This window comes from Vigna umbellata, chromosome 1 (genome assembly GCF_029865625.1).
Source record: "Vigna umbellata cultivar VRB3 chromosome 1, Vumbellata_1.0, whole genome shotgun sequence".
NCBI lineage: Eukaryota > Viridiplantae > Streptophyta > Magnoliopsida > Fabales > Fabaceae > Vigna > Vigna umbellata.
In genome coordinates, this window is record NC_142165.1 from 30,593,123 (window position 1) to 30,607,873 (window position 14,751).

Sequence of the window (14,751 nt, forward strand, 5' to 3'; positions counted from 1 at the left end):
TGTCCTTATAAACATTAAATTATTGGTTACAACTTTTTTTCAATTTATATTTTTATATTTTGTATGTAGGAATATATAATGTATAAAATACTTTTGCTTTTAGTCCTTTAAATTTTATGAGATTTAATTTCATCTTTGTACTAAACTTTTAACCATTTTCATCCCAAACTTTATTAATAAATGAATTTAGTCATCACAACTAAAAAAATTAAAGATTTTCTAATGTGGCAAACGACATTGTCACTTGTCATCACGTGTTGAAATGAACACACATGTGTCAACATGTGAACATACACGTGTCAACTCTATTTGTCACATCAACAAAATGTTATTGTTGTTGATTGATGAAAACCAAATTCATTCATTAACGAAGTTTAAAGATAAAAATAACTCAAAACAAAAATTCAATTTTATATATAATTAAAAGATTAAAAACATATTTAATTATATAAATATATATATATATAACTAAATAACTAACCAACTAATTTAACTCTTAATTCACTAATTAATTCATTCAATGATAAAACTAATGAAAGCTTATAAATATTAGTCTAGAAATATTATAGAGAAAATAAAGTTGTTTATTCATTATTATAAATGAATAAAATATACATAATTAAATTATTATAAAAGTAAACTCAAATCTAAAATAATTTCATATATCTTAGTTGTATGATTATTTAGAGGAGTTAAACTAAACAATATTATAATTTGAGTCAACTATCAACCTAAACTATTATAAATTTTATTAACTTGTTTGAGCTACATTGAGTTTTAAAATATATATTTGGATAATACTATAAGTAACAATTATGTTTAACATTAATTTAATTTTTTAAAATAAATTTTATTAAATTGTTTGAGTTATTACATTGTATTTTAGAACATATATTTCGATAATATTATATTGTGTGTCTAATGCAAATCATATAGAATGTATTTATAGCATAAAACAAAATCAATTATAATAAAAATACTTAATAATTAAGAATCAATGATCCTAATTTTTTAGATTGTGTAACTCTTAATTTTTAGAAATCTATAACATCTGATTATATTTTAACACTCTCCCTCAAACTGGAGTATATATGTCACATGTACCAAGCTTGTTACAAATGTACTCAAAATAAGGACCTATAAGGGACTTTGTGAACATGTCAGCCAACTAATTGCTAGAGTTGACAAAATCAATAGTGATTTTTCAAAAGAACCCTTTTGTTATAATAAAATGATAATCAATTTCAATGTGTTTAGTTCTTTAATGGAAAACCAGATTTAATATAATTTGAAGTGTAGCTTGATTGTTATAAATAAGCATTGTTTCATGGATGTCTCCTACTTTTAGCTATAGAAGTAGTTGCCTTAGCCACGTAAGCTCACAAGTGGTTGTTGCCATAACACGATGTTCTACTTTTTCACTTACTCTAGCAACTATATTTTGCTTCTTGCTTATCTAAGAGATAAGGTTTCTTCTCATAAGAACACAATACCCAAAAGTGGATCTTCATACAATAATCTTATGTATTAAAGGATTCGTGTCACAACATCCCAATGACTATCACAAGGAGCATTTAGAAATTAGCTTATCACACTAAGTGCAAAAGTGATGTTGGGTCTGGTGATAAGATATCTTTTCGGGTCATTCAATGGCTCCCCCTGACCCAAAAGAAGCTTGATATTGGGATCCATAGAAGTATCAAAAGGATGATAATCAAGCCTAGTATATGCCTAGTATATTGGATCCATACTTACATTGATTACTAACAATTTCAAAAGCATATTGAGCAACTTCAATGCCTGAGAAATATTTTAGAGGGCCAAGATCTTTAGTATTAAATTGCTTTGAAAAATGCTCTATGAGTTGTCGATTCCAAATCTTGTTGTCACCGATGATGACAATGTCATCAACATAAACAAACATGTAAATGCACTTGCTAAAAGAGGAGTGAAAAGAGAAGACAAAATTAATAGCCACACACCTAGTTTTTCCAAACTGGATCAAGACAAAATTGAAATGACCAAATCAAGCTTGAGGAGATTGCTTCAAACCATAGACAGACTGTTGAAGCTTACAAACAAGACAAAAATCAATGGAAGCAAGAAAACCAGGAGGTTGATCCATATAAACTTTTTGCAATTCACTATATAAGAATGCATTTTTAATATTTAGTTGATGAAGAGGCCAATGATGAATGGTAGCCATGGCTAGAAAGGTACGAGAATAAGTTATTTTGGCCATAGGGGAAAGGTGTCATCATAATCGAACCAAAAAATGTGTATATTCTTTAACGACCAAGCGAGCTTTTAACTGATGAATATGACCATAATGTCAACAATTTGCTTGCCAGGAAGTAAAGGAACAAGGTCCTAAGTGTCATTGGAATGTAAGGTTGCCATCTCCTTTACCATTGCTTGATGCCAGCTGAGATCAGTCGTGGCTTCAGTTGTAGTCTTAGGAATAGACACAAAAGCCAAAGGAGAAATAAGATGAAGAAAAACAATCATAAGTAATGCCAAAAGCATAAAGACAGTTAGGATTCACTGGTACATAAATAGCGTATAACGTCACGCGTTTAACGTTTAACCAATAAAAATCCAACATTAAAAATGACTGGTGGCAGTTTTGTAAATGAAAGAACTATTTAGACCAATGGCACGTTAGCGGAAGAAAGTGCGATAGTATTCTTTGACACCTAGCGGATTCACCACAATAGAAGAAACATTTCTAGAAATTGGTGCAAATCCAAGAAACTTAAGACTCACACTTACAACTGATGGTATGAATCCTTATGGGAACTTAAGTAGCAAACACAGTTCATGGTTACTTATGTTGATGATATACAATCTTTCTCCTTTATTGTGCATGAAGAGAAAATAGGTGATGTTTTCCATGATAATATCAGGTCCTAGACAACTTGGAAATGACATTGATGTGTATTTTGAAACCTTTAATCGATGATTTGAAAATGTTGTGAGAAGAAGGTGTTGACGTGGTCGATTCTGATGTTCAAGAAACTTTTCGTTTGCATGCAATGTTGTTTTACACTATAAATGATTTCCTACATATGGAAACTTGAGTGTTTACAGTGTTAAAGGTCATTTTTCATGTCCCATTTTGTGAAGAAACGTCTGACCACGTGTAATCCGACATCTATTTGTGTCCGACCTAATCTCTAACGTCAAATTAACGTCTCCCAATATGACGTTGGGGTGAGGTCTGACGTAAAAAGCCCAAAATAACGGATGTTAAAATCCTTTTTTGCATTGGTGATTATGAGAGGAACAAATACCTTTGCGTATTCCAATAGGAAGTTGAGGTGCATGAGGCATGGGCGGAGGGACGATTAGAGAAACAGATGATGCTTGAGGATTGAACGAGTGAGTCACAATTGGAGTTTGAACTCGTTTATGGTCTCAAAGTAAATGATGTTGAGGAGAAGCAATCACCTAAGCCAAAACAGGCGAGACTTTTAAAGGTTTGATTGTAAGATTGACATTCAATATAGTGAAAGTGTAAAAGGGGGTAGTCTAAAAAAAGGTTACATCAACAAAAACTATATAACATCAAAGTTGAGAACAAAAACAACGACAACCCCTCTGAAGGCGTGAGTAACCAAGGAAAGTACATTTTAGTGATTTGACAGAAAGTTTATCTTTACCTGAAGTAAGGTCATGGATAAAGCATATGCAATCGAAGACACGAAGAGGAATGAAGTAAAGATCTTGTGCTAGATATAAGAGAGAGTGAGGAACCTGATTATTAAGGTCAGAGGAAGGCATGTAGTTGATTAATTAACATGTTGTTAGAATGATATCTCCCTAAAAGCGAAAAAGAATATTATGGTGAAGAAGAAAGGTACAGGCAATTTCAACCAAGTGTTGATTCTTTCTTTTAGTGACACCATTTTGTTGAGGTGTGTGAGAGTAAGATGTTTGATGGAGTATACCCTATGAATTACAAAAGACTAAAATTGGAAACACGATGCATAAAATTTTAATAGACGTACTGATAACGGTTGATTTCACCGTTATCTGTGATGCAATTTTGATAGTAAATTAACCCTTTTTGACTTTGAAGCTTGCTTAAAATATTGTTTTTAGTTAAATTGTGTGAATAAGAGAATTGAGGTTATACTTAATGATTTTTATCATTAATCCCCTTTATTTTGTAGGATATTGGTATGTTTTGGAAGAAGAGCAAAAGTATCAAGGAAGTGGAACTCAAGAGGGACAACAAAAGCACCAAAGAAGAAGGCTGAAGAAGGCACAGGGTGCCTAGTTGCCCTTTTTTGGGGCCCTCAGCGCAGGTAGGCTCGCATGGATGCTTGGGCGCCATCTTCAGGGGCATTGAGGGCCAAGGATCTCGTAATCACGCTTGAGCGCCCTTCTAGGAGCACTGAGCGCTAGTCAGCTACATTGTATCACGCATATTTACCCTCATTTGGGGTGTTGAGCACCACTCTTCTTGCATTGTCGCCTACTTGCCCCTATCCAGGGCGTTGAGTACCAGCTACATGTCTCGCAGCTCGCCTGGTTTCCCCACTTACACTACAAAAAAGAAGGGCATTACCGAAGGCCAGAAGCCCTCGGAAACAGCCCAAAACCGTTGGTAAAAGGTAATTACCGAAGGCTTATCGACGGCCAAAGAGCCCTCGGTAAATCCCTTGTCGCTAACATTTACCGAGGGCTTTTGCCCTTCGGTAATTACCGAGGGCCAAAAGCCTTCGGTAATTACCGAATAGCTGAAAAAAAAGTATAAACTCAAAAGCCTTCAATTTTCGCACAGTGCTGCGTGAATGTTGTGTCAACTTGTGTGTTTTCGTTCGAGTTCAATTCTTATCCGTTTTCCATGCAATTTTTTTTCATAGTTTCGTCTGGATGTCTATTTTAACGTATAATTTTTACTTTGTTCAAATTCGTTCTGTGCTGTTCCCAGTATTTTTTTTACTCCCCTATGTCAGTCCAGTGATTACTGTTTGAGTGACTTCTAATCTGTTTGCATTGTTTGCTTGTTCTTTGGTACTTGTGGTGGCTGGAATTGATCATTGGACGGTGCTAAGACCTCCCAACACTCTTAAGCAAGTCCTTCATTTCTTAAATTTTAAGAAGTAATATTGGCTTGCCATCATTACACCTCACGCCCATAATAGCTATTACCCATTGGAAAATTCATTTTGGCAAAGCAATTGAAGCTCAGGTTTTAGAGAATTTATTGAAGAATGAAGTGTGAATTTTATAATGGGGGAGACAACTCACGACACATTTGAATTGAAGTAAGGTCCAATATTTGCTAAAAAGTCACGCACATCCAATTACAATTCATTTTGGCAAGTATCCAGCATGGAACAAAAATGGGAGTGCCACCTAGGATTGAAGAATGTTTATTTGGCTTATGAGAAATGAATGTGGTCGTGAAGCATAATGGAGGGGACCACGTGAATGAACCAAGCACGGCAACCAGTACACAAAAATGAGGAATCTTCTTTCTCTTTGGAAGTGGGAGCCGCACCCTTGTTGGCTTGGAACGTGATTTCCAATTGGCCATTAAATTGCAGCAAACAAATGGAATAAAAGTGGGGATCTCAACTAGAAAAGGGAATAATATTCTCATAAAGATGAGGGGTCACGTGAAGGGAAGAGCTCACGGTACTTATACAAGTCCAAATATTATATGACCCACAAAGGAATTAATTTTGGTGGTGCACTTGTGAAGGGGCTGCACTTCCACGTTCGCAAATGAGAAGAGGTATTACGGCATGCTTGAGAGGCTGCACACCGTCCAGAATTGGCAGCAACACCCAATTGCAGCCTCGGTCCAGCAGGAAAGCTGCACGGTGATGAAGAAAAACACAAACGGATGGAGGCAGCCACCTGCAGCAAGGCCGTGAAGAGAGAGCTCCAAGATACTGTTGTAACTGATTCAGTAGCTGGCTGGAATGGAGAAGGAAGCACGGCGTTTGATGATGGATCCAGCAGCTGCTCCCTGCTACACTTCAAGCGTCAAGCAGCAACATTCAAGATACACATCCAGAGTTGGTGTTCACGTGATCAGCGGAGAGGCGTGTGCAGAGGGAAGGATGAAAATGGAGAGTCCCTTGCTTAGTTTTGGTACGTCCAGGAGGTGCATTGGAGTAAAAGTGCTAGGAGACAAAACTTGGGCAGCACCAGTTTCTTGCTTTTAAAATATTGAAGCATGGTGTGGGGAAAAGAAGGGGAGCAGCACGTCCCACACACAGACAGCAGCAGCTGTATGGGCAAATCGCACTACCATGATTTGGCTTCAAGTGGAAAAGGAGTGGATGGTATTTAAAAAGTAGAGGCCGTGAAAGAGGGGTGTTCCAGGAGAGAGGGGGTGACGGCCTGGGAGAGGAGTTGATGTTTTGATTTTCAAGTCTTACCATAGTTGGTCTCACACAGGACACTAAGCGTAATGAAAATCCTTACATTTGAGCTACCTTTTCATAGGTTCTTTTAATCAAGAACCTGTGAATAGCACTAGAAACATGACACATAACAGATCCTCTGAATTATACAGCCTCCTTTTATTGCAAAAGAATCAAGAAAAAGGTGAATACAAGGTACTCAGAGAGCTTAACCTCTCCCCAAAGGACTCCAACAGTTCTTGCACAATCAACAACACTCCAAAAACTCCCTCGCATACAACTCGTTCCCCCCTTTATGGGTGAAAAATGAAGTGCAGCTGCCACATTTTCTAAGTAAATGCCACGGCCATTGCTTGGAATCTTTCAAGAAATAAATCAAATAGAAAAGAGGGGCCACCACCCACGGTTTTGGTTCAGAGCATTTAGTTTGCTTGGCACAATGTGCACGGTCCAAATCCAAATTGAAAAGCATGCATATGACAAAAATATGGGCTGCCACTAAGAGAATATTATTCTTAAAAAGTGAAAAGCATGACAATGAAGGGACCACGGGAGTGCAGGACAGAAGGAGTACTTTTTCTGCAGAAAAGGAAGGAAGTATAGGAATAGCATCAGGCCTGATAGAGTGACTGGGTCTGGGTTCTGCAAAGCAACCGGCATAGACAAACTACTGTACTCACAAGGTGGAGAAGGCAAAGGCACCAAAAACTATTGGATGATGCATGAGTTGACTTGTTGCTGGGAGTTTTAGTTTGGACTGCTACCTACTGTTATAGTATCAACCATTTACAATATATAACATTATATACGTTGATTGGAAGCAAATCAAGGGGAGGTTAGAGGTTCAAAGGTTCATAGTTGAAGGCATTAGAAGAAAAAGCAACAGTTACAACAATTGGCACTATTGCTCAAGCTTCACCACCTCGTTTGCTTTTATTTTCCCTAAACTACGGTTAAGGTTATTTAAACCTTCTCACTGGCATGCCAATTCCTTGCCCCTCATTCCAATTAAAAACCAATCTTTCTCAATCAAACAACATCATACAATCAAGCCACAACAACATCAAACAATTCAAGATCACATCATAACTCATAATGAATCTGTAAAAGCACAACTTACCTCAACCGAAATAACCCTTGACGATGCAACCTTTGCACACCACGACGGCGACGCCCCACAACGACCACTCCAACGAAGTCCCTCAACCAAGTTCCTACACAGAGTAATACTAACAAGTGAATGAAAAGTAGATGAAGGCAGCAACACTGTCTACGCTTCACCAATATGAACATCATAGTGTGAATGAAGTTGTGTGGAACTTACCTCTACCAAGATACCGCTTCACCGAGCACGACAGCGACAACAGCCCACAACGGCCCCTCCGACAAAGTCCCTCAACCTCCACACCACCAGCCGTCAACGAACCAACCAACCCACGACGAACCCTAGCCCAACACTCCCCAAACAACCACGCACCGTGAACGAAGAGCGATAACCGAACCACTCACCACCGTCACGGACCACCACCGGTGACTGACCGACAAACTGACGGAGCTTGAAGCAAGGGAGGGAAGTGTTTGCAGAGAAGGATGATACAGACAAAAATGACGAAGCTGAAGTAAAATGAAATTGGGGGCACGAAGAACCCAATTGGGACTTAAATTAATCAGGGAGTTACCGATGGCTTAAAAGCCTTCGGTAATCATCTCAATACCGAAGGCTTCAAAGCCTTCGGTAAAAGGCCGTCTATAAATCGCGCTTTTCCAGTAGTGTTAGGGTGCTGAGCGTTGGCGACATTGACCCATGATCCATGTTTCATCTATTTAAAGGCTTTTTCATATTAGGGTTGGTATCTTTTGGTGGCTGAAGCAGAGAAACGCTATTTTTGACCCTTTGAAGGAAGATTGGGCATGTGGAAGCTTTTCTTCTCACTTTCTAGGGTTTCCATTCATTCATTCTTCCATTGTACACCAAGGTTCTCCATGACAATGGAGAACTAAACTCATTTGTTGTTGGGGATGATGTAACCTCTAAACTTTCATGTATTTGAACATGTTTTAAATATTTTATGCTTCTTTCATTGAATGTTAGTGATTTCTCCTATTCGTAATGCTTGTCTTGTTTTGGCCATTCATGACTTGATGTTTGATTTGTTTGAGTATTGGGAAATATTTTATGAATCATGATCTGGAGGATTTCACCCAAAAGGAATATTGCCTAAGGATAGGGATAACACGTTTGGTTGTCTTAAGCTTCATTTCTTAATGCGAAATTGGTTATTAAGGATTCAAGGGATTAAGGTCTAATAATTAAGGCTAGGCTTTTTATGCCGAGGGATCAGGTTCTAAGTAATTTCGTAAGTGACATTAATATTTCAATAAAGAAGATGAGTTCTAATATGCATGAAAGTGATGTAGGTGAAATCTAACCCCAACAACATCATCATCTCATATCATCTTAAATCATTCATTCATTCTTGTTTTAGCATCAATTGATCAATTTTACATTCAAGTTTTTATGTTTACTTTTATTGCATTTTACTTTTAATCATTGAAATTGTTCTTTAGTCTTAATTAGTTAAGGTATTACATGATTGTTTAGTAACACGAGTCTCTTGGGAATCGAAAAAATATCAAAACAATTTGTCATTAAGAATAACCAAATACATGCGGAGAAATAGTCAAGGAAAGTAATGAAGAAATAAAAACCTAAAATAGAATAGACACGACTAGGACCTCAAATATTAGAGTAAGCTAAGGCAAAATGTGATAAAGCACTTTTATTAACTCGAGTACCATATGTATGATGAATGCCTTTTCCTAACTGTTAAGACTGGCATTGAAAAGATAAACTGAGACATATTAGGAAGCATAAGACACATTTTGGTAGGACTAGGATGACCTAAGCATTGATGTTCAAGAGCTTGAGATGTCGTGGGGATACAAACAATCGATTATGACATATAATATAGGGTAAATATTTTTTTGGATTTAGTCCCTTTTTAAAAATTTTGGACCAATTTAGTCCCCCATCTTTATAACTTATGAATTTAGTCCTTTTAACCATTTTTTTAAGTTTATTTGATGTTTTAAATGCGTTTCTTAATTAACATTGAAGTGAAAATGTGTCAAACGGTTCAAACAACTCAAATCTTATCATGAAACGCTTTGAAAACTTAAATAAACCAAACAAAATTTAGTAAAAAGGACTAAATCTACACATTCTAAAGTTGGGAGACTGGCCAAAAACATATTTAACCCTATTTAACCCTATAGTATAATCCTTGAGACTCATGTCCTACTCCAATCGTCTGTTCGGTATATGCCGATCCTGAACAAGAACAAAATTATTAGCAAAAAGGACCGAGTGATTTGTGTATTGAATGAGCTTAATTATGTAAATTAAATTAAAAGATGACCTGAGAATATAAAGTATAGAATATAGGGTAAGATTAAAAGAAGGCTGTGTTTGACCAATGCCATGAACTTTTATTTGAAAGCCATTTGCCATGGTAACAAAGGGTGAAGAATCCAAATGAGTCAGTTGAGAGAAAAGGGACTTGTTACCAAACATATGGCCAAAGACTGAGAAATACAGGCTACATGATTACCAGACTGAGTAATGGCAACAACAAGTTGTGTAGGTTGGATGGATGCCTTGTGTTGTAGGTGTTAAATATAGTGAAAACTATGTATGAAATTGATATGCCTTGTGTTGAACACACACATCGAGTATTGTATTTATAATAGAAGAAATATGGGCTAAGCCCAAAATACAAATAAGGAATAATCACAAACTAACTAAAGATAAAGATAATATATCTAACACTCCTCCTTAAGCTGATGCATATAAATTGTATGTACCAAGTTTGTTACTAATATAATCGATAAAGACTTAGTGAAATATATGTTTCTGCATTCGAGTGACCCCAAATTGTTAATGATTTACGAAGATGACACAAAAGATGAAATACGAACCCGAAAGACTCCTCATGAGCAACAAATTTGAGGAGTTGTTCCATATAAATCTCTTCTTGCAAGTTGTCGTTGAAGAATGCATTGTTGACATTCAATGGATAAATAGGCCATTGTTAAAGAGCCACCATGACTATAAATAAACTAACAAAAGGCATCTTTATCACTATAGAAAAAAAACATATATGATGGGTCAAATGCACTAGTGACATAAGTGAGGTGAGAAGAGATAATAGCAGAAGAAGCCTTGGATGAATAAGAGAGAGAAATCCTAAAAACTATGGAGAATAATATTGGACAACAGTGGACAACCACGAAACTTCAATTAATATGACTTTGACAAAGGAGATTACCATCAGTAGTGGGCAACAACTAATAGTGATTTAAAACGACAAACTAAGACAAACTAGGTTGCCATCAATAATAGATGGTGGCTTGTAGTGACATACAACGATAGACTACAAGGACTAGATTGCCATTAGTAATGGATGAGACATGTAGTGGTAGACAATGATAGACTGTAGGGACTAGATTGAACCTTATAAAAATAAACTCCCCCTCACAGTGAATGGCGAAAATGACGGCACGCCGATGACAGACAATGAAGGTGGAAGATTTGACTCTTCAAAAGAATTATCTCCTTTATTCATCAAAGCACCTAGAAACAGACTCCCAGTCACGGGGAATGGTAGTGGACAACGGTAGAAGATAGTAGACAATAGTGAAAACGACACTATAGAGAACTACAAAATTCTTAGCGCAACCATTGACTGCATGGTGGTCGCCTAGTCGAGACGATTAAAACCATGTTGTCGTCGGACAAAATTGGAACTCCAATGGAAGTAGCGGTGCCGACAACAACGGTAGACGACATTGTCACCGACAGCGGCTAGTGTAGTGGCAAAGGTGATAAAATTTTATTTTCTCATAAAAACCTTAGGCTCTAGATACCATGTTGAATATAGTAAAAATTATGTATGAGATTAATCTCCCTTATGTTGAATACACACATAGGGTACATTATTTATAATAGTAGAAATATGGGCTATGCCTAAAATATAAATAAGGAATAATAACAAACTAACTAAAGATAACATATAAAGACAAGATAAAGGTAATATATCTAACACGAGGAACTCATTATAGGCATCAACAGAAATTGAAATCTCATATGATGGTTTTGGAGAAATAACTTGAGAAATATGAGTTGTCTTATGCTATTGTCATTTTTTTTGATGACATTTTGCCTCAATATTCTATACCGTTGACAAAAATTACAACAAGGGCGTTGACAGTGATATCCACCATGATTCCCACTTCATCCACCTTAATAGGAAGATTGGGTGTAAAAGGCAAATGAATCAATGGGAGGTGCATGTGATTGACGAAACCTATGAGGAGTAGAGAGGGAAAGTAATTGTTTAGTGATAATGTTATAAGATGGAACAATTGTGCCATATAAGATTTGATTGCGAATAGATTCAAACTCAGGAGGAAGTCTAATAAGTGCAAGGACCATAAAAAAACTTGCCCCGTTGTTCAACATGTTTGTCTACATCATTAATGAAAGACGTAAATGACTTAAAATCAACAAATAAGCAATCGAGCTTATCGAGATATATCTGTGTATCATGACTCTCCAATTTTACCATGATAAGATTAGAAATAACATTATAAAGGCAATGAAGATCATTGAAGTATACTCTCTTGATTTTGTTCCACTCATCATAACAAGTAGTAAAAGCATGGTATTGAGGCTACAATTTGACATCAATAGAGAACTAGAGAATACTACACAAGGAGGCATCAATCTGCATCAATTATGCTTGATCATGGCATGAAATGTCTTTCGCTTATTTGGTCAAGTGGTCGACATGAACTTTACCCTAAAATCATAGCTGGACAACAGCAACCCATGAGCTATAGTTGGTCATCCTAGTCAGCTTTTCACATGGAATCAACGAAACAATGGTAAAAGTAACAATAAAGGAGGTACTGAAGTGTGAGCTTTCGAAAGTCATGGAAAAAGTACCCGAAATGGGCTAAAAAAATAAAGGAGGTACTGAATTTGTTTTATATCTTTGTACACGATCGAATTAATTTATTTACTCAAGCAGAAGAACATAATAATGTTGTGTTCGTTTCGTGACAATTTACTCTTTAGGAGAATTCGCGATGGGAGAATTCGTGGTGACGAACTCGCAATTAAATGTTAGCTTTCAAGTATTTGAAAGCTATGGAAAACGATGATTTACAAATTTGATTATTTTTTGAATTTTTGAGGTTTGAAGGAATTTAGGTTGAAATGTTTTTTTTGTCTTGATTGGGTTGATACAACTTGCAGGTAGGCTTGCCATAGTCGTAAGCATAAACATGAGAATGAAAACGAAAGAGAAAATGATTTTCTTTAGGTTTAATAGCCAATTTTGTCCCCAGTTTCGTTGACAAATTTCAATTTAATCCCTCATTTTAAAAGTGTTTGAAATGGATCCTCATTTTTAAAATTTTGAGTCAAATTAGTCCCTTCCGTTAAATATAACCAAACGAAGTTAATGGGGTGATGATGTGGCAGCTGTTAGTAGTTATGTGTTATATGTGAGTCCTGACTTGTTCCTTAATTACAGAAATTTACTTGCCTTTGCGTGAATCTCGATTCAGAGAAGACAATCCCTCTCTCCCTCTTCCCCAAAACCCCAACTTTCCCTTCTTCTATAAGAAAAACTCTCTTCTCTAAATCCATCACCTTCCAGAGACTTCCATCATCATCACCGTTGTCGCTGCCGCCATCATCATCGTCATCATCATCCAATTCCCTTCAACCCATCGAAGACCTTCCTTCAAAGCTCCAAGAAATCGTCCACCTTTTCCAATCCGTTTGTGAACCCAAGGTCCAAATACGAACAACTCCTCTTCTATGGCAAAAACCTCAAACCCCTTGAGCCCCACTTCAAAACCAACGACAACAAGGTCCAAGGTTGCGTCTCCTAGGTCTGGGTCTGAGCCTACCTAGACCCCAACCGCAATGTCATCTACGAAGCCGACTGTGACTCTGTCCTCACCAAAGGCCTTGCCGCATTGCTCATTCAGGGCCTCTCGGGTTGACAAGTTAGTGAAATCATTCGGGTCACACCGGATTTCGTCACACAGTTGGGTTGCCATAGAACTTGACCCCCTCGAGGAACAACCGATTTTTGAACATGCTTAAATTGATGCAAAAAAAGGTGCTTATGTTGTACGTGGAAGCTGAAAGGGGTGGTGAGTTCACTGAATTGAAGTCACCTGAGTCGAATTCTGATAACATTGTTGAAAATCCTTCAAAGGGTGAAGAAAGTTCTGAACTTGGTGAGGGTGATGTTGGTTTGGATTCTGTGTTGTCCTTGGCTGAATGGAGGCATTGGGGTGCTTCTGCGTCGCGGCTTGCGCAAGGTGGTGCTCCTGTGAAGATGCTTCACGGTGGCGTGGACTGTGGCTGAACCGGGAGAAGCGAATCGTTGGGGCGATCCCTGTGATTTTGGTGGGGGATTTGTTCCTTTCCATAATGGAGTTGTGTGTGCTTGGGTTACACGGTCAGATGCAGGCTGGCATTGATTATCTTCCTGCAAGTATGAGCTCTAGTGGGGGTGAGGGTTATTCGTGGGATGAGGTATGAGGGGAGTGTTTCTGCTTTTGGTAAGGTGTATGTGTATGATGGAGTGTATAAGATTACTGAGTGCTGGTTTCAAAAGGGGAAATCTGGTTTTGGGGTTTACAAGTTTAGGCTTTCCAGGATTGAGGGGCAGGCTGAGATGGGAAGTGCTACTTTGAAGGAAGCTAGGAATATTAGGAAGGGTGAAATGGAATCAAATATTGTTCGTTTTCTTTCTGCTGATATGTCCAGCTAGAAGGAGAATGTTCCTGTTCGCCTTTTTAACAACATAGATAATGATCGAGATCCCCTAAACTATGAGTATCTTGCCAGGACAAGTTTTCCACAGTTTGTGTTTCATTAGAGTGGGAATGTTATTGGTTGTGACTGTGTGAATGGTTGTGGTGATGGATGCTTTTGTGCTACGAAAAATGGGGGTGATTTTCCTTACACTCTGTAGGGACATCTTGTGAAAGGGAAGCCTTTGATTTTTGAATGTGGCCCTTTTTGTTCTTGTCCTTCTCTGTGTCGTAATCGTGTTTAGCAGAAGGGACTGAAATATAGGTTGGAAGTGTTTAGGTCCCTGCAGACATCTTGGGGTGTTCTTAATAAAACCCTATATTTTCTCTAATTAGACAATACATCGGTATATTTTGACACGTAATCAGCCAGATCATCACTCCATTAACTCCGTTTGATTATATTTAACAGAAGGGACTAATTTAACTCTAAATTTTAAAAGTGAGGACTCATTTCAAACACTTT

General features: G+C 37.3%; 2 pseudogenes; both read left to right on the forward strand.

Moving 5' to 3' along the window:
* The first annotated feature begins 12,536 nt into the window (after window positions 1-12,536).
* On the forward strand, window positions 12,537-13,834 carry LOC148205113 (sufE-like protein 1, chloroplastic/mitochondrial pseudogene; annotated as a pseudogene).
* Window positions 13,835-13,899: 65 nt separating this feature from the next.
* LOC124841801 (histone-lysine N-methyltransferase family member SUVH9 pseudogene) lies at window positions 13,900-14,617 on the forward strand (annotated as a pseudogene).
* Window positions 14,618-14,751: the final 134 nt, after the last annotated feature.